General features: G+C 50.7%; 1 protein-coding gene across 2 annotated transcripts in view; it reads left to right on the top strand.

The window, feature by feature from the left end:
* Nucleotides 1-2859: 2859 nt before the first annotated feature.
* Nucleotides 2860-21429, top strand: part of ADD3 (adducin 3) — a 141962-nt gene continuing 123392 nt past the window's right edge. For both annotated transcript variants that reach the window (XM_040361646.1, XM_040361645.1), the window contains exon 1: nucleotides 2860-2933. The gene's annotated coding sequence lies outside the window, so the exon portion shown is untranslated. The remainder of the gene's footprint in view (nucleotides 2934-21429) is intronic.

The raw sequence follows: 21429 nt of genomic DNA, 5'->3' as shown, positions 1-21429 counted from the left end.
TGACAGGTGTCCCCTGAGGAGGTTTCTGTTCACACCGAGATCTCTAAACCGTATCCCCATTAAAGCAACAATCCTCCTCTTCATAGTTCCTTCCTATCAATTCAGAAACAGACAAAGGTACAGCCAACCCGCCGCCATACATTATGGCAGCCCCATAACTAAATCCCATTGTAGTACTACACAGGTGCTGTGCTTTGCTGCTCGTCCTCCTCATTATAGATGTCTATGGGTCAGCTGACTCACTAAAAACAATGCATTCCATGTGCGGCACTGAAAAACAATGCACTCCACCTGTGGTTGATATCTTATTTCAGCAGGAAGTTAGAATGATTGTATTGGTTAAAGCAGTATTACACCCACAAAGAAAACATTTATCATATTGTAGCTTTACAATTCTTAGATGTGATGGCTGCATTCGTTTTGTTTTTTTATGCTTATCTTTTTTCTATTTTCATCTGGTCATCCAGCCAGTAAGTCTGTTGTTTAAAAAAATAAATGATGAGCTCTCTGGACCCACAGAACCCTGCATCTCTGGACCCCTTTACATTACACAGCCCCCTGCATCTCTGGACCCCTTTACATTACACAGCCCCCTGCATCTCTGGACCCCTTTACATTACACAGCCCCCTGCACCTCTGGACCTCTTTACATTACACAGCACCCTGCACCCCTTTACATTACACAGCACCCTGCACCTCTGGACCCCTTTACATTACACAGCCCCCTGCATCTCTGGACCCCTTTACATTACACAGCCCCCTGCATCTCTGGACCCCTTTACATTACACAGCCCCCTGCACCCCTTTACATTACACAGCCCCCTGGACCCCTTTACATTACACAGCACCCTGCACCTCTGGACCCCTTTACATTACACAGCACCCTGCACCTCTGGACCCCTTTACATTACACAGCACCCTGCACCTCTGGACCCCTTTACATTACACAGCCCCCTGCACCTCTGGACCCCTTTACATTACACAGCCCCCTGCACCTCTGGACCCCTTTACATTACACAGCACCCTGCACCCCTTTACATTACACAGCACCCTGCACCTCTGGACCCCTTTACATTACACAGCCCCCTGCACCTCTGGACCCCTTTACATTACACAGCCCCTTGCACCTCTGGACCCCTTTACATTACACAGCCCCCTGCACCCCTTTACATTACACAGCACCCTGCATCACTGGACCCCTTTACATTACACAGAACCCTGCACCTCTGGACTCTTTACATTACAAAGCCCCCTGCACCTCTGGACCCCTTTACATTACAAAGCCCCCTGCACCTCTGGACCCCTTTATATTACACAGCACCCTGCACCTCTGGACCCCTTTACATTACACAGCCCCCTGCACCTCTGGACCCCTTTACATTACACAGCCCCCTGTACCTCTGGACCCCTTTACATTACAAAGCCCCCTGCACCTCTGGACCCCTTTACATTACACAGCCCCCTGCATCTCTGGACCCCTTTACATTACACAGCCCCCTGCATCTCTGGACCCCTTTACATTACACAGCCCCCTGCATCTCTGGACCCCTTTACATTACACAGCCCCCTGCATCTCTGGACCCCTTTACATTACACAGAACCCTGCAGCTCCGAACCCCCTGCATGTTACACAGACCCCCCTTCAGTGTATCCACCCCTTCAATGCAGACCCCCATTCAGTGCAGACCCCCCTTCAGAGTAGCCCCCCCTTCAGTGTCCCCTCCCCCTGTTCAGTGTAGCCCCCCTTGTTCAGTGTAGCCCCCTCTTTCAGTGCAGCCCCCCCGTGCAATGCAGATCCCCTCGTTCAGTGTAGCCCCCCCCCCGTTCAGTGTAGCCCCCCTCATTCAATGCAGCCCCCCCTTCAGTGTAGCCCCCCCATTCAGTGCAGCCCCCCCCTTCAATACCTCAGATCAGCGCGGCGGCACATGCACAGCAGGTCCTCTCCCCCTGTTTAGACATAAACAGAGAGGAGGGGGAGGCATCTTCCGGGATCGCACAGACAGGCAGCCCGTGGCAGCAAGAGGGGATGGTAGGTGCAGCGGTGTCACCCTGAACCCCCCCCCCCAAACACCCCCTCGCCACTGTAGCTAGCTCGCCTCTCCCTGCCTGTGCCAGTGTGCCACTGCCTAAACCTGCGGGTGTAATACAATCGAGGAGGGGAGTGCCGGTCTGACACCCCCCAGTGTGTGGTACCCGGGGGCTGCTCGCCCCCCCTTAGTACGCCTCTGGATGGCCGCATGGCGCCCCTGTTGCCCATGGCTCCCTGTGCAGCCGCACAGCTCGCACACCCCAGCTCACATATCTGATCTCCCCCAGTACACAGAACATGGAAATGCAATTATTTTAGTAAAGTTTTATAAACTTTTCTCATCAGCAGTACATGGCAGTCCTGTGACTTCTATGAGTGTCTGGGTAAAGCTTGTAGGAGTTTTCAGTCTTCTCTGGTTGTCCTATGAGGCTGCAGGACCCCTGACCCTCTGTCTGCGGTTAAAAGTTTATATTTCTAAAAATAATTTGTGTACTGTGGGAGATCAGATATAATTAATGCAGGCTCCTGGGTTCAGTAACACTTTATGTGACCATGGGCCCCCTCCTGTACACACCAGGAATGGGGTCACCCTTAGTAAAGGGTTAATCATTATCTCCTGACAAGGCGGGGTAAATCGTCGCCTCAGTAGAAGGGAAGGGGTTAACTATACGGGATCGGTAGAAGGCAGTGGGCGGGGTCAGGGCGACCTATGTTTGCCGATAGTGGTTCTGGGAGTTGTAGTTCAAGCGACTCCGTTCGGTGATTCGACGGCGCTTTGGCCAATGTCTACCTCGCCCTCCCGGGGGTGTGGCGTTAGGAGGGGGCGGGGCAGGTTAGTCTGGAGAGCGGGGAGGAGAGATCGGAGCAGTGTGCGGGAGATCGGGGAGCCGGAGCTGGATGATCGGTGAGTGCAGCGCGGAGAGGGAGAGCGGGGCTGGAGAATTTTGGGGTGTCAATGGACGATACTGGGATGGCAGTGTATGTTGGACGGTGATGAAGGGTGCTGGGGTGGCAGTGTACAGTACTGGGGTGGCAGTGTACAGTGATGGAGGGTGCTGGGGTGGCAGTGTATAGTGATGGAGGGTGCTGGGGTGCATTGTACGGTGCTGAAGGGTGCTGGGGTGGCAGTGTACAGTGATGGAGGGTGTTGGGGTGGCAGTGTATAGTGATGGAGGGTGCTGGGGTGGCAGTGTACGGTGCTGGGGTGGCAGTGGAGGGTGTTTGGGTGGCAGTGTATAGTGATGGAGGGTGCTGGGGTGGCAGTGTACGGTGATGTAGGGTGGCAGTGTACGGTGATGGAGGGTGATGGGGTTGCAGTGGAGGGTGCTGGGTGGCAGTGTATGGTGATGGAGGGTGCTGGGGTGGCAGTGTATGGTGATGGAGGGTGCTGGGGTGGCATTGTACGGTGATGGGGTGGCATTGTACGGTCATTGGGTGGCATTGTACGGTGCTGGGGTGGCAGTGTACGGTGCTGGGGTGGCAGTGTACGGTGCTGGGGTGGCAGTGTACGGTGATGGAGGGTGCTGGGGTGGCAGTGTACGGTGATGGAGGGTGCTGGGGTGGCAGTGTACGGTGATGGGGTCGCAGTGGAGGGTGATGGACTGTGCTGGGGTGGCAGTGTACAGTGATGGGCAGTGTAGGGTGATGGGGTGGCAGTGTACAGTGATTGACAGTGATGGGGTGGCAGTGTAGGGTGCTGGGGTGGCAGTGTATGGTGATGGAGGGTCATGGGGTGGTGTTGGGGTGGCAGTGTACGGTGTTGGGGTGGCAGTGTACGGTGATGGAGGGTCATGGGGTGGTGTTGGGGTGGCAGTGTACGGTGTTGGGGTGGTAGTGGAGGGTGATGAAGGGTACTGGGGTGGTGTTGGGGTGGCAGTGTACGGTGATGGAGGGTCATGGGGGGGTGGCAGTGTACGGTGTTGGGGTGGCAGCGGAGGGTGATGAAGGGTACTGGGGTGGCTGGCATTGTGCAGGTATTGTGGTAGAAGCTGGGTCAGGCTGTGGGTGAGGACGGGGTTGGTGCAGTGCTGTGACGGATGGAATGCTGCAGTGCCCGGTACGCAGTGTGTCGGTGAGATCTCTCTCTGTATTATGCAGGCTGGGCTCTCCGGGAACTGCAGTGCTGTGATCCTCGGGTGGAGGACTGTTGCTGGCTCTGCTGTGATCCCCTCAGTGCAGCATTATTTTAGTTGTACCTGACATTGCGGAGAATGCAGCGGTACGAATGAGACTTGGTGCTGCCAGATCTTATCTCAGTCAGCTGGGCACTGGCAGCACTAAAAACTGGAGAGTGATTTTGACATGTCTGCCCTGGCATCCAGGTTCAGCAATTTTTTTGTGGGGGGTGCAGTGACGGGCAATCGGAAGCCTTCTTTCATATTAGATTGTGCTCGTGTGTGTGTGTGTGTGTGTGTGTGTCTCTCGTGGTGGGATTTGTGTTCTGGAGGGTGGGTGTGGGCTGTTTTCTTTCTGGCTCGTAGTCATCTTTTGATAACATCTGATTGGTCAGCGAATATTCCATAAGCTTTTTGTCGCACTATTATTTAACATGGTGTCAATTTGACCTCTGAAGGGTCCTGTCCTTTGCCCCCTGAAGAGAAAAGTAACATGTAAAATTTTAATGGCGGCCTTACCAGCAGCACATACTCACCTTGAATATGCTACGCTGGCCAATGGGAGCCAAGAAAAATATGTGATTATGGGGTAGCGTGTGATCCCCACCCTTCCTCCCACATGATGGCCACTTGCAGCTCGGCACACATCAATGTTGGGGGGGCTGCTTTGAAAGAGCTGCGCCTTGGAATTTGCGCAGAGCCCCCCCCCTTCTCTCCCGGTGTTGGGTGGTGAAGGGGAAATGAGACTGTGCAGGTAAGTGGGCTCCTGTACATGCCAACCTGCTATTTTGCCACTTTATACCAAAGAGCACCTGTTGAATCACAAATATTCCTCTTGGCAGCAAACCAGTTGAGTCGGAATACTTTTTTTTTTTTGTTACCTTGAGGGCACTCCTTTTTTATTTTTGGGAGCGGCCCATCCATACATGGGGGAGCCTGTGGGGTGTGTTGAGGAGGGCCTTTGACAGCACTTTGTTGGGGGTGCAGATCACAATGTTGGGGGTCCAGCCTTGGTCAGGACTACAGAAGACAAAGATTTGAGGGTGTTTATTTCTGATGATTATACAATGAGTATAGGGTGGCCTGGCATTAAGGGGGGTGAATAGAATTCTGAGGGGCATTACTAGAGGGATCATCAGAAGGAGGAAGAGGTCCTGATTGCTCTCTATAGATCTTTAGTTATCACTAGAGGGATCATGAGAAGGAGGAAGAGGTCCTGGTTTAACTATATTGACCTTTTTTATGTTTTTAACCCAAAGGACCACTTAAAAATAAATTTTTCAGGAAAATCCCGTTAATGACCTATTCTTAGGTGGTCAGTGGGAAGATCAGGGGTGGTCAAAATGCCACAGTTAGAAATATGAGATAATTTGTGCCAAGTAATGCATGTCCAGGAAGTTTGCAGGCGCCATCAAATGGAAGGTCCATCAGCCAAGGCTCAAGGAACCCCAAGCAACTTTTTGAGGACTCTTGGTTGCTTATCGTTGCTCATTAAATACAATTTTCAGGAATATCCCATTAAAGACCTGTTCATCGGTGGTCAGTGGAACCATCGGGGTGGTCAGAGTGCCACACTTACAAAAAAATATATAATTTTTGCCAAGCTGCAGATTCTGCTTCGTAATACAAGTCCTGGAAGTTTGCAGGCACCATCAAATCTAAGGTCCTCAAGCAAGTTCTTGAGGACTCTTGGTTGATTATGGTTGCTCTATAGCAGTGGTCTCCAAACTGTGTCCGGGGACCGTATGAGGCCCTTTGCTTGGTTTATTCTGGCTATTTGGGGCATTATTGGCCCCCCCCCCCACTGTCAGCAATGGTGGGGCGCGATTCTTCCCACGGACGCCAGTGGTGGGGCGCGATTCTTCCCACGGACGCCAATGGTGGGGCGCGATTCTTCCCACGGACACCAGGACATGTTCTGCTCCCACTGGCCACAGTCTTATCACTAGAGGGGTCACAAGCTGGAGGAAGGAGGTCCTGATTCTTCCTTTATAGATTTGTTATGGTCACTGGAGGGATCACCTGCAGGAGGATGGAGGTCCTGATTCTTATATATAGATTTATGGTCACTGAAGGGATCACCTGCAGGAGGAAGAAGGTCCTGATGCCCCTATATCGATTTTTAGACCTCATTTAGGATATTGTGTCCAGTAGGGTTGTCCCGATACCGAGTACTTGCATTCGCGCAAATGCTTCACCGATACTTTTTTTTTTTTTTTTTTTTTACCCAAGAGGGGGCGGAGAGGGGAGCAGAGCAGTCCTCGGGTATGTCACTAATGAAGGAGAGCTGCTGCCGCCGTCTAGTCCCCAAAGAGAAAGCCAAGCCCCTCCCCCGCCGCCTAGTTGATCAGTGCGGGGAACATAACGGCTTTCATTTGAATAGCTGTGCGTTCCCCGCCGCGTGTCGTCATATATAGCCCCTCCCCCTTGTCCGAGCACTTTGATAGATCACCCATCCCAGGATTGGACAGGTGATCTGTCTATCAAAGTGCCCGGACAAGGGGGAGGGGCTATATAGGACGACGCGCGGCGGGGAACACACAGCTATTCAAATGAAAGCTGTTATGTTCCCCGCGCTGATCAACTAGACATCGGGGGGGGGGGGCTTAGCTTTCTCTTTGGGGACACATGGCTGCATTTGGGGACACATGGCTGCATTTGGGGGACACATGGACACATTTAAAAAAAAGTATTGATAATTGGTATCGGCAAGTACATGGGGGGAAAAAAGTATCGGTATTCGGTATCGGCAAGTACATGAAAAAAAGTATCGGTACTTGTACTCGGTCTCAAAAAAGTGGTATCGGGACAACCCTAGTGTCCAGTTCTGGAGATCTCTCCTACCAAAGATATATAGATGCGCAACAAAAATGGATTTTATCCCTCAGACATTTTACTATCAGGAGAACCTCCGGCAACATACTATGTATGTTTTTTGTATACACAAAGGGGGTGAGTAGGGCTTATGAGGGCTGTATATTCCATGTGAAGCTAAGATTGAGAACACAGGGACCTGACCTGAGACCAGGAGGAAGTTCCAAACACGTTCCATATATTTCCAGAGACCCCTGATATTTACTCGCTTGGAGGCGCCCCTTTTGTGCAGTGATCGTATTGCTGTCTGCTGTGATATACAATTCATTTGACCCCATAGGGGTGAGAGTTATACGGCCAAATGCCTTGACTTGTATTGTGTTTGCCGGGATTACCTTCAACAAGGACTGTCAGTCCTAGGAATCCGATGCTGTGGGGTGTTGGTGGTTTTCTATTACTGTATATACCCAAATATAAGCCGAGGCACCTAATTTTACCACAAAAAACTGGGAAAACGTAATGACTCGAGTATAAGCCTAGGGTGTCCATCTGCATGCCTCACTGTGCCCATGCCTCAGACGTTTAACATGGGAGTCTATGGAAGGGGTGCCCGGCTTTGAGAAAGGTCCCCCAGACAACAAACTTTGCACACTTGTAGAGTAGAAATGGGGCTACATGTGTACCAAGTTCTGGGTCCAGGGGACCTACGACTGGCCGGTACCGGGTTCCCAAAATCACCAGAGAAATGACCATTTAACATTGGCGTCTATGGAAGGGGTGCCCAGCTTTGAAAAATGGGTGCTCCCCAGTCGTAGGTCCCCCAGACAACAAACTTTGCACACTTGTAGAGGAAGAGCGGGGCTAGAAGTATGCCAAGTGGGGATCTACGCCTGGCCGGTACCGGGTCCCCAAAATCCAGGAGATCAGGCGCAAAAAGGTGACTCGAGTATAAGCCGAGGGGGGGCATTTTCAGCTGAAAAACTCGGCTTATAATGGAGTATATACGGCTTTGTAGTACTTTGCATTTTCAATATGAAGCTCAGATCAAGAACACAGGGGCGTGTCCTCAGACTAGCAGGAGGAAAGTTCAAAACTCACCTCAGAAAGTGTTAATTTATTGAAAAAGTAGTTGATGCTTGGAACAGACTCTCAGCAGAGGCTAAAGCCTGGTACAGACTATCGGATTTTCCACAGACAAAGTGTAGGACTTTTGTCTGAAGGGCGTGTGCCGCGAACTTGTATTGCATACAAACTGCCAAGAATTGTCGTCCAACAAACAGGAAACCACATGCTTTTTCAGCTCTTTAGCGCCACCATTTGGGCAACTTCTGCTATTGTTGTGTTATTGTTGGCATTGCTTCTGAGCATGCGTGTTTGTACTTTTGGATTTTTATTCCCCCCCCCCCCCCCGACGGACTTGTGTACACATGATTGGAAAATCCGACAAGACACAATTGTTGACGGAAAATTTAAAAGCATGCTATCCGACATTTTTTGTTGGAAATTCCGACATTTGTTGTCGGAAAATCCGACAACAATTGTCCGATGGAGCATACAAACGGTCGGATTATCCGACAACCCCCTGCCATCACGCTTTTCCCGTCCGGAAAATCGGATCGTGTGTATGGGCCTTTAGTTTACACAGGCAGCAGACCTTACTGCCCCTCTGAAAAGAGATCGGCAGCAGATTGCTTTTCAGTGTTATTTGACAGGCTGGAAAAGAGACGCTTCCGCTTCCACCACTTGTTTTCCTGCAGATGCAATGGACCGCTCTGTCTTTTTCTGCTGTCGCTCTTTATCAGCTCGCTGGGTATTTTGCGGCGCAGTTTTTGTTGCCTTTTTGGTGAGCTGAGATTTCGCCGCGTTCACGATGACGGCTTATTATGATACTGTCAGTTCCTGGCCAGCGGTGGGGGAACGGGTCTTCTCAGGAAGGGTGGAGTGCACTGTCTTCCCAGACTGTCATAAACGCTTTTTTCTGCTACCTTCCTGTGTGCGAGACGTAAAACGTTTTCGCTTCAACCTTTCCCTGTTCCCAGGGCTGAGGAGCTGGGGCTTCATTTAAAACCACTTCAATATTGGCACTTTTACCCCCTTTCTGCCCAGGCCAATTTTCAGCTTTCAGCGCTCACACTTTGAATAACACTTGAGCGGTCATGCTACCCTGTACCCTCGTGACCTTTTTTTTTTTTTTTTTTTTTTTTTAATCATCATCTTCCCACAAATAGAGATTTCTTTTGATGGTATTTATCAGTGTATAACACGCACCCTAACTTTAAGAGGGAAGTTTCAGGGAAAAAACTTTCCACAGCTCCCTGCTTATAACACGCAGGCACAGTTTACGCTCTATTTTCAGGGCAAAAAAGTGTGTGTTATACGCCAATAAATACAGTAATCACTGCTGTGTGTGCATGTGTTTTTATTTTTTTGAACAAATAAAGACTGAAAATTTTGAAGTGGGGACGTTTTTTTTTTCACCTCAGAACTAGTAGAAAATTGCTTCATAGCTTTGTTTATTATGTGTATAGATATAAAGGGCCTTTTCTGGCCCCGTTAGCGGGCATCCACTCGCCGGCTGTCGGCACGTCCCTCGCTTTGTCACTGCCGCATCACCAGCCCGCCCATTAAAGTGGATGGGACTGTCGGTGAGTGAACAGCGGGTCAGAGGAGGAGCTTCTGCAGGACAGAGATGACCGCTGCTGTTTAAAAATTATGATTTAAATCAAATCCACTTTGTCTTCAGTCTGCTGCAGGCAGGAGGAAGCATTTTCGCAGTCTCCGCTCCGTCAACAGTCTGACTGCAGCACTGTAACTTTTCATTTGGATGATGCCTGAACAAAGATGGTGCTGTCTTTCTACAGAGAAAAGCGAATATCTGGGGAAGTATTGTGATCTGTGAGAGTAATGAATACCTGAAAGTGTTACCCTGACACATTTAGAATTTGTATACCGACATCGTGTATAAATCTGACAGGTCCACTTTAAGCTGTTTAATGCAGTTCATGAAGCCTGTGAGGAAGCGGAGCGTTTCTCCTCAGAGGTTTGCAGCGGTGCTGGTGTGGCAAGGATGGACGGCGACCCTCCCAGGCTGATGTCATCTTATTTTTTTGGATCTGTCAGGAGGCGTTCGGGAGGATTCCAATGGCGAGGAAGTGTTTTTCATTTAGTGCTATACCCCCTGAGAGGCCGCCGTGACCGCGCTGAGATTCCAGCTTGCTGAGCTGATTGCAAAGGAACGCCACATCGAGAAATGACTTGGACCCCTTTCACACTGGGGCGTTGGCGGTAAAGCGCCGCTAGATTTTAGCAGCGCTTTACCACTGTTTTGGGCTACTATCACATTGAGGCGTCGGTGGTAAAGCGCTGCTTTTTTTTAGCGGCGCTTACCCATCATTTTTGCAGCGCTATTCACCCGCTTGTGGGGAGCTTTTAACCCCCTGCTAGCGGCTGAATAAGGGTTAAAACCACCTGCAAAGCGCTAACTGCAGCGGTGGTTCGGCGGCACTGCCCATTGATTTCAATGGGCAGGGGTGCTTTAGGAGGGGTGTACACACCAGTGCCTCAAAGACTTTTTATACTGTCCTGCCAGCGCACTGCTCCAGTGTAAAAGCACTCAGGGTGAGAGGAGAGGCGCTTTCAGGGCGATGTGCAGGCACTATTTTAAAGTAGCCTTTGACACTGGCAGTGCCCGAAAAAACGCTGGTTAAGTGCCGCTAAAACTAACGGCACTTAACCGGGGTTTTTTTCGAGCGCAAGCGGGGTGCTTTTAACCCCCCCCCTAGTGGCCGAATAAATGGTTAAAAGCGCTGCTGCCAAGGCGCTTCTGATTGATTTCAATGGGCAGGGGTGCTTTAGGAGCGCAAAGAAGCTGCTTGCAGGACTTTGACGCCCTGCCAGCGCTCGGGCTTTCACATTGGGATTTCAGATGAGGCTTCTTTCAGGCGCTTTACAGCTGCTATTTTTAGCGCTGTAGGCAGGGGCGGTGTATACAGCGCTCCCAAACCGCCGCTTGCAGGGCTTATTCTAACATCCCGCAAGCGCACCGCCTTGGTGTGAAAGCGCTCAGACTTGTCATGTCGGATCGCCCCGATGTGGGCAGAGATAGGGATGACATTAAAGTCATGTACTATATGTGTGAAGACAGGCGTCCCAATACTTTTGGTAATATAGTGTATCTGTAAAGCAGTGAATGTCACTTTCACCACAAGTGAATCAAATGGGGCCCTTTAAATCGGGCGCAGCAGGGAGATTCACTCGCAGTAAATATTTGGTGAATGTCCCATTTTTATAAATCTCATTCTGTTGGGAAATTTGATGCAACAAGTGCCCCGATCTCCCCCCACCCCCGTCCTCTGGCAGCCAGCCGGCGGTCATGCTGGGCTCTTCTTTTCAAGTTAACAAGGGTGAGACTTTGATGTGTGTCCCGGGCTCGCCAGTTTCCACGCTCCTGCTACGCGGTGTCACATTTTTGTCCTGAAATGTATTGAAATCATAAAGTGGGCGCACCACGGCGTGTTCCTAGTGACTTTAAAAAACAAATCCATTTTAGGGTTTGATGTGGCCTGTCACTCGGATGTCTTCATTGCTGCTACTTCTAATTCCCCCCCCCCCCCCCCCCCCCCCCCCCCAAAGCCTCAGACAGCATTCTTCTTCAGGGACTCCTATTCCTGGCTTCCAGCGGGGGTGGGGGATGGGGGTGTTTTTTTTTGCATTGGATCTGCAAGTGTTAATCGGGACTTAAGATGGGGGAGGGGGGAAGCTGTTCACATGTTAAAGAGCTTTTGATCTCAGGTGATTGATTACAAGGGATATTGGTGCTGACCTTCTGGAAAATGCTGATTTCCTGGCTGTTATAGGCTTTGCTTTGTGCACTGGTCCAGACCATTTGGTGGAGGGGGGGGGGGGGGGTTATGGTGTGGGGTTGTTTTTCTGGTGTTGGCCCCTTAGTTCCAGTGAAGGGAACTCTTAAGGCGTCAGCATACCAAGACATTTGGAACAATTTCAAGCTCCCAACTTTGTGGGAACAGTTTGAAAATGGTCCCAACATGACTGCGCACCAGTGCACAAAGCAAGGTCCATAAAGACATGGATGAGCGAGTTTGGGGTGGAGGAACTTGACTGGCCTGCACAGAGTCCTGACGTCAAACCCGGTAGAACACCTTTTGGGATGAATGGAGTGGAGACTGCGATCCAGGCCTTCTCGTCCAACATCAGTGCCTGACCTCACAAATGCGCTTCTGGAAGAATGGTCAAACATTCCCATAGACACACTCCTAAATCTTGAGGACAGCTTCCCAGAGGGTTGAAGCTGTTTTAGCTGCAAAGGGCGGGCCAACTCAATATTGAACCCTACAGACTAAGGCTGGGATGCCATTAAAGTTTGTGTGTAAAGGCAGGCGTCCCAATACTTTTGGTAATGTGTATGTTTCCTCTCTTGATTTCTTAGGTCAGTAGAGACTTTGCCATTGCTTTACTTGGAGTGGTGTGATGGGGGAGGGGGTGGCTGGTCTCTGTTGGGCCCCCCATGGCTAACCAGTCCTATTGTGTGGTGCAGCAGGGGGCTGTAGGCTGATAAAAAAAAGTGTGTAGATGAGATCTTACACTGGATAGGTCATGGGTGGCCATACACGGGAGACTGCAGCTCGTGCATAATAAAAATCGTGCCGATTTCCCCCATGTCGGCCACATGTTGGTGATTACACGTCGTGCCGGTTCCCCCATATCGGCTACATGTTGGTGATTACACGTCGTGCCGGTTCCCCCATATCGGCTACATGTTGGTGATTACACGTCGTGCCGGTTCCCCCATATCGGCCACATGTTGGTGATTACACGTCGTGCCGATTCCCCCATATCGGCTACATGTTGGTGATTACACGTCGTGCCGGTTCCCCCATATCGGCCACATGTTGGTGATTACACGTCGTGCCGGTTCCCCCATATCGGCTACATGTTGGTGATTACACGTCGTGCCGGTTCCCCCATATCGGCCACATGTTGGTGATTACACGTCGTGCCGGTTCCCCCATATCGGCTACATGTTGGTGATTACACGTCGTGCCGGTTCCCCCATATCGGCCACATGTTGGTGATTACACGTCGTGCCGGTTCCCCCATATCGGCTACATGTTGGTGATTACACGTCGTGCCGGTTCCCCCATATCGGCCACATGTTGGTGATTACACGTCGTGCCGGTTCCCCCATATCGGCCACATGTTGGTGATTACACGTCGTGCCGGTTCCCCCATATCGGCTACATGTTGGTGATTACACGTCGTGCCGGTTCCCCCATATCGGCCACATGTTGGTGATTACACGTCGTGCCGGTTCCCCCATATCGGCCACATGTTGGTGATTACACGTCGTGCCGGTTCCCCCATATCGGCCACATGTTGGTGATTACACGTCGTGCCGGTTCCCCCATATCGGCTACATGTTGGTGATTACACGTCGTGCCGGTTCCCCCATATCGGCCACATGTTGGTGATTACACGTCGTGCCGGTTCCCCCATATCGGCCACATGTTGGTGATTACACGTCGTGCCGGTTCCCCCATATCGGCTACATGTTGGTGGGTACACGTCGTGCCGATTCCCCCATATCGGCTACATGTTGGTGATTACACGTCGTGCCGGTTCCCCCATATCGGCTACATGTTGGTGGTTACACGTCGTGCCGATTCCCCCATATCGGCTACATGTTGGTGATTACACGTCGTGCCGATTCCCCCATATCGGCTACATGTTGGTGATTACACGTCGTGCCGATTCCCCCATATCGGCTACATGTTGGTGATTACACGTCGTGCCGATTCCCCCATATCGGCTACATGTTGGTGATTACACGTCGTGCCGATTCCCCCATATCGGCTACATGTTGGTGATTACACGTCGTGCCGGTTCCCCCATATCGGCTACATGTTTGTGGTTGCACGTTGTGCCGGTTCCCCTTCCCCCCCGTAACGGCTACATGTTGGTGATTACACATCACGCCCCTCTGCCATACCAGCTGTAAGTCTGTGATTATGTGACTTGCCAATCTCCTGTACCATACTCTTGCCATGCCACCTGCAGGTTGGTGATAAGTGGGGGAAGGGGTCTAGCTCTGCCTACGGGGGAGGGAAAGTCCAGCTATGGTCAAATAGTCGGCTCTCCTCCCGCTGGGAATTCTGACGTTTTTCCCCAGATTTCGGGATTCTTCTGAAATTTTGTAAAAAGATTCTTGTGTTTAAATCCAGCTGGATGACTGTAGGAGGGAAATAGTTTGTATTCCAGGCGTGACTTTTTCCGTGATTAACCTTTCCCCCCCCCTTTTTTTTTTTTTTTTCTTTCTCCTCTTCTTCGTATTTGGCATCAGAGCTCATACAAGAGCAGAGCAAGGAAAGCTGAGTTGTTAAAACGGAGTTTAAGGGGGAAATCCACCAATGGGGACAACTAAGAGAGCCGCCTTGCATGCGACAAACCTAGCCCGTGTAGCTTTTTGCTGCATTGAGTATTGCATGTTTTCATGCATTTGTTTTTATTGATACATATTTGGGGTACAAATATTCATGCAGCAGTAAAAGTTAAATGGCAAGTTGCATTTAGCAAGCGTTACCACCGCTGAATCTGACCCATGCCACTCTGAGGTCACGCCGCAATTGTCCTGCAACTGTGAGAATTGAAGCATGGTGGTGCGGCATTTACGGGGTTCATTCAGGAGTTGAGGCGACATAGGAGACGGGCGGGGATATGCTATCAGATCTCTCTAAATTATTGCTTTTCGGATGTGACTATGCCCTTTAAACTGTGGTCTCCAAACTGCAGACCCGGGGCTGGATATGGCCCTTTGCTTGCCTTTTATCAGGCCCTTGGGGCATCATTCCTCTCACTGACACCAATGATGGGTCTTAATTCCTGTCATTCATATCCACAATAGGGCACTATTCCTTTCCCTGACATGAGTGACGGGGCACTATAGCTTTCCCACCACTGGCATGAGTGACGGGGCACTATACCTCTCCCACGAGTGACGGGGCACTATACCTCTCCCACGAGTGACGGGGCACTATACCTCTCCCACGAGTGACGGGGCACTATACCTCTCCCACGAGTGACGGGGCACTATACCTCTCCCACGAGTGACGGGGCACTATACCTCTCCCACGAGTGACGGGGCACTATACCTCTCCCACGAGTGACGGGGCACTATACCTCTCCCACGAGTGACGGGGCACTATACCTCTCCCACCACTGGCACGAGTGACGGGGCACTATACCTCTCCCACCACTGGCACCAATGTTGGTGGGGAGGGGGGTGAGGCAACTGATCCTTCCCATTATACTACCAATGGAGCAAATACCCCCCCCCCTCCTTAATAATATTAGTGATGGGGGCATTTTCTACTCTCGATGGCCCCCTTGAACTCTGAAGGACAGTAAACTGGCACTTTCTGTAAAAAGGTTGGAGACCCCTGCCTTTGACCATTGCATTGCAAGGTACATGAGTTGCCATTCATTTTTTATGGCACTCCTAACACCATAGTATATTGCATTTAAGATATTACTGACGCATTTTGTTGCATTGGCAGCTCATTGCTTTTATTGGGTGGCTAAAAGGTATGTGCAGCATAACGCACATTAACATACCAAAAACAATGTAATTGGCCCTAAAGGTCGTTCGCACAATCTCATTACATTACTGCAATGCACATTACAACGGGCTGGTGTGATGCTGTTCCTTTCGTTTTGAACGGCACCCCATTTACCTGCCGGCCGATGTGCGTTACGCAATCATGCACTTAGTTCAATGCACTGCCAAACAATGGTGTGTGAACAATTGCAGCATTCCCAAGGATTCTTCCTTTTTTATTGCAGTTCAATGACTCTGGAATGCTGGAACTTGTAGTTCTGCTGCGATCGCTACGCCGCTTGCCCATGCGTGACGCAGCAAAAAGAACCAGCTGACCCTCCATAATGAAATTGCTGCGCTAATTGAACCCAGCCCCCGCTCTAATACGATTAGGTACTTTCAGTAGCTCGTCAGTGTAATAAACATAATGAGTTATGATTGGTCCAATTTTCGTCCTTCTATATCAGGCACAATCCCGCGTCTGTCCGACCGCTCATTATCGCAATTATTTTAATCTTAAATGTATTTTTTTGGCGGGCGGAGGGGCATTATATTTTTTTTAATTTTTTGGTAATCCATCCTCCAATCCTGTCCATGCATTGATCGCTTTGCAATGTAAAGTTCGCTTGGGCGCGTCTGTCAACAGGGCGGGCCAGCTCAGAAAACCGTATCCCGCCGCAATTATCCCAAATCTGTCCGTCATTAAAGTCTTTTCCTCCTAACGAGCCGCGTTCCTGTAATTGCTCTGTTTGATCTTCGGCTTTTTTTGGCAGGAATTCCCCTCTAGCAAATCACAGAGATTATGTCATTCCGCGCACGTCGTGTCACCGCCGCCTCGCAGTGGCCTCCGGCATACGTTTTCCAGCGTGGTCCTTGCGCAGTGGCCTTACATCAAGGTAGCCCATGCATAGATTGGTAACGCACAGAACCCCCCCAGAAAAAACACGCATTGCGTTAGAATGCGTTATGGTGGATGTAACGGTGTGTTCCCTTTTTGTAGTGTGTGTGTGTGTGTGTGTGTGTGTGTGTGTGTGTGTGTGTGTGTGTGTGTTTTTTTATTAAAAAAAAATAAAAATGAGTGTTACAAGTGACCGTTCATTTGGTTCTATTGACTAAAGCACAGTGAATTTATTTGCGCACATATATGAGCGTACAATGCTTGTTGCCAGTTGCTCCCCAGTTTTTGATGCATTCTTTTGGGCAAAAATATGCTGCAGCTGTGGCTCCCGGGTGCCAAAGCATTACATTGTATTTTTACATTGCATGCCCATGTACTGCTTTGTGGCCATGTGCAAGAGACCAAACGTGCGTTGTGGTGAGATGGAAGAAAAGTAGTGCATATGCATGTTATTGCGTTGCCATATGTTGAGCCGCTGAAAAAAACGCATTTCCTTGGGCAGGTGTGTTGGGGTGCCATAGACTTTGAATGCAATGTAAGGCACCTAGCGTTTGCTGCTAAAACACGTGCGCTTAACATGTCTGAGTGTGCGTGTTGCTATGTTGTGAATCGGCCCTTGTATGTTCTTTTTCTAGGTTTGGATAGAGTTGGGGGGGGGGGGGGGATTGGAACCCCAGTCAGGATTTTACTCAACCCCCCCCCCCCCCTTCTGGGATTGTGGATTCCAATGAAGGATTGTCCGTTTTTGTAGACGTGACCTGCCATGTATAATGAGGTCCGTCCCGGTGTGGAGGAATGGGATGCCTGGGATGTCGGTCACAGATGAAATCACACGGGATGTATTTTTGTCGGCGCACAGATGGGAGAATTTGGGTAATTTTGTCCTTGCCAAGATTAGCTGCTGTCATTGGCTGACACGGTCCTGTCATCTTCACTGACACACTCTGGACAGATGACACCCTGGAGGACGGTGACACAGGTTCACTAACATCCCACCCATTCTACTGAAAGTACGACATTGGAATGTCCTCAGAGCCGGCTTTACCCCAAAAATCCTAAGACTACTCGGGGTACTTCAGGGGATGGGCGAGACGGGGGCACCACTGCCCTCTGGACCGCAATAAGCCGATCCCAATTCTGAATAGTTGTACCCTCTTGTATCAGTGGGGGAAAAGGAGCTTTCACTTTTCTGCTGACCATTCACATTACAATCTATGGCCCGGATTCAGAAACAATAGTAGGCGGGCGTAGCGTATCTGAGATACACACCGCCGCCGTAACTTAGGGCGCAAGTTCCGTATTCAGAAAGAACTTGCGCCCTACAGTACAGCGGCGTAGTGTAAATGTGTCGGTGTAAGCCCGCCTAATTCAAATTTGGCTGGTAGTGGGCATGTTATATGTTAATCTATCATGACCCCACGTAATTGACCTTCTTTACGAACGGCGCATGCGCCGTTCATGGACGTATCCCAGTGAGCATGCTCCAAATCGCGTCGCAAATAGTCAATGCTTTCGGCGTGAAAGTCACTTACGCAAAGCCCTATTCGCGAACGTTTTGCGCAAACGACGGAAAATCCTACGCTGTCCCGACGTCCATACTTACGCCTCATAGAGCAGGGGTAACTTTACGCCGGTCCGACGCCTTATGTTAACAACGCATATAGATACGCCGGGCGCAACTACGTTCGTGAATCGGTGTATCTGCCTAACTTGCATATTCTACGCATAAATCTACAGAAGCGCCACCTAGCGGCCAGCGTAAATATGCAACTAAGATACGACGGCGTAAGACTTGCGTCAGTCGTATCTTAGCCAAATTTCGGTGTATCTTGCTTTTGGAATACAGAAAGAAGATACGCCGGCGCATGCTAGAATTTACGCGGCGTATCAATAGATACGCCAACGTAAATTGTTTCTGAATCCGGGCCTATATGTCTCCTTTTTTCCTTTTACCCCCCCCTTATACATTTGTCTTTTCTTCTTCTCCCCTCCTTTCTCTTCTTCACCCCATATCTTCTTTGCTCCCCACACACATCTCTTCTTCCTCTCCATTTTGTTTTTCCCCTCCACACCGCTATTCCCTTTTTCTCTGCCTCCCATTCTCTTACCCCTTCCCCATTGTTATAAGTTTGTATTCTCCTTTTCCTGGCCCTCTCTCGGCTCTGTGTAGGGATGGGGCGTCTGTTATCAGGATCCCACCCTTCCCCGTGAGAGAATCCAGATGAAGTATGAGGAATTGGCGCCGAGGTGTTTTGGGATCCTCTTGGCTATCCAGTCATTAGATAATAAACTTCTCTGAGCCGATAAGACTCAGCCGTGACGTCTGACAGATAAGGCGGCGTTGGCGAGTGCGTTCTGAAGTGTTCTTCAATCTCCTGTGATGAGAAATATGTCCAGGAACTCGGGTTATTCTCTATGTAATGGAGGTTTAATAAGAACCAGCCATGTCTCCCCACACACGCACAAATGGTGACCCCACGTTAATTGCTATATCTATATTATAACATTGTCATCTCTGGCTAAAAGCTTTCAGCCTCTGCCCCCTCAACCTTTTCGGGCTGCCTTTTTGGCCTCTGCCCCCTCAACCTTTTCGGGCTGCCTTTTTGGCCTCTGCCCCCTCAACCTTTTCGGGCTGCCTTTTCGGCCTCTGCCCCCTCAACCTTTTTGGCCTCTGCCCCATCAACCTTTCCGGGCTGCCTTTTTGGCCTCTGCCCCCTCAACCTTTTTGGGCTGCCTTTTCGGCCTCTGCCCCCTCAACCTTTTTGGCCTCTGCCCCCTCAACCTTTCCAGGCTGCCTTTTTGGCCTCTGCCCCCCTCAACCTTTTCGGGCTGCCTTTTTGGCCTCTGCCCCCTCAACCTTTCCAGGCTGCCTTTTTGGCCTCTGCCCCCCTCAACCTTTTCGGGCTGCCTTTTTGGCCTCTGCCCCCTCAACCTTTTTGGCCTCTGCCCCCTCAACCTTTTTGGGCTGCCTTATCGGCCTCTGCCCCCTCAACCTTTTGGGTCTACCTTTTTGGCCTTGGCACCCTCAACCTTTCGGGCTGCCTTTCGTTAATAAAAGTGGGGCTAAGAAGGGCAGTCTTAACGAAATACATGCAATAAGCCACGTTCAATGCAACGTACTGGAGTGAACCGGCCTTTAGAGAGAATCTTTCCAACAAGGACACGGACCACAATCTCACCAGAGGTGCTGACCCTTCCCTATGCTACCTGAAACCTAAATGAAAAGTTTGGCTTTAGATTTTAAATAAAAATGTTTGGCAGGAGCTCCCTTGTACCCCAAGCATGTTGTAGTATTAAGGAGTGTGTGTTTTATTTTTTTATTTTTTTTGAGCCATAAAAATGTTTTCTCCTGTTCTGGAGTTTGGGGACATTGGAGTGAGGTGATGTATATACCCAATGAGGAACAAATTGCCCCAATTGTTGTGGGAGGCAGGCGAGGTGGCGACACTCACATGGGATGCGCTTTACTGCATTTATGTGCCGAGTATAGCTTCACCGTCACGTTTACAGCTCAGCTAATGCGTGGTAACGATTCTACGCCCACGGCAGCTGGTGAGAGTCGCTTAAAGTACATCTTAACTCTGAATTAAAGATATTTTGTTTTCTGAAGCACTGTGTAGCATAAAAGATCGCCTTATCTGCTCAGTGCCCCTCTCGTCCCTGGTGCAAGCGGTGGGCTAGCTCTTGGCAGGAGCTATACAAATTATCAAAATGCCCTGATGGGTGGTTATCAGTAGAGAAGAGTGGACCTTCCCACTGTATTTGCATATAGGCCATCCTATGCTGGCCATACACTATACAGAAAATCGGTCGTTCAGACAGTTCGTTCGTTTTTCAAACAGTTATTGGCCACAAAATTGTTGGGTGTTTTTTGAGCCAAAAAAACGAAGGACAAGTTTGGAAATTTTCTGCCGAACGATAAATTGAAAGGTTAATGTGTTTCCTGTCTGAACTTTCTACACTAGGTATATGTAAAAAAAAAAAAAACTTTTTTTATTTATGTCCACTAAACGATTTATCGGTCATTACAGGATGGCACTATCGTTTTTGCGCTCACGGCCAAATGTTCGTTCTGATGATTTTTCGAAAAGTGTATGGCCAGCATTAGATGCCTATATTCGACGCTGAGCTTTCATGATTGAAAGAACTGAAATCCAATGAAAGGGCAGGCCGTGGACAGTTGGGCTGGGGAGGCAAGGGGTAGATCGGACGCCAACGATGGGGGCCCGCTTCCTCCCCAGGGACGCCAACGATGAGGGGGGGGGCCCGCTTCCTCCCCCCCAGGGACGCCAACAATGGGGGGGCCCCGCTTCCTCCCCCCGGGGACGCCAATGATGGGGGGGGGGGCCCCGCTTCCTCCCCCCCGGGGACGCCAACGAGGGGGGGGGGGGTCCCCGCTTCCTCCCCCCCGGGGACGCCAACGATGGGGGGGGCCCCGCTTCCTCCCCCCCGGGGACGCCAACGATGGAGGGGCCGCGCTTCCTCCCCCCGGGGACGCCAACGATGGGGGGGCCGCGCTTCCTCCCCCCGGGGACGCCAACGATGGGGGGGGCCGCGCTTCCTCCCCCCGGGGACGCCAACGATGGGGGGGGGCCGCGCTTCCTCCCCCCCCGGGGACGCCAACGATGGGGGGGGCCCCCGCTTCCTCCCCCCCGGGGACGCCAACGATGGGGGGGCCCCGCTTCCTCCCCCCCGGGGACACCAAGGATGGGGGGGGGGGCCCCGCTTCCTCCCCCGGGGACGCCAACGGGGGGGGGGGGGGCCCCGCTCCCCCCCCCCCCCCCAGGGACGCCCTTTTTTACCCCCAATGGTCAGTCTGGCCCCACTAAATTCTGAAGGACAGTAAGCTGGCCCTTTTGTTTAATAACGGACCCCTGAGCTAGATGATGGACGTCCTCCAGCCAGGAAATGAGGTGGAATCTATATGACTTGCTGCAGCTTCTAATGCACATTGTGAGAAGCT

The sequence above is a fragment of the Rana temporaria genome, chromosome 8 (assembly GCF_905171775.1).
Source record: "Rana temporaria chromosome 8, aRanTem1.1, whole genome shotgun sequence".
Lineage (NCBI taxonomy): Eukaryota > Metazoa > Chordata > Amphibia > Anura > Ranidae > Rana > Rana temporaria.
The sequence above is the reverse complement of the archived record's forward strand: the minus strand, read 5'-3'. Positions and strand labels throughout refer to the sequence as shown.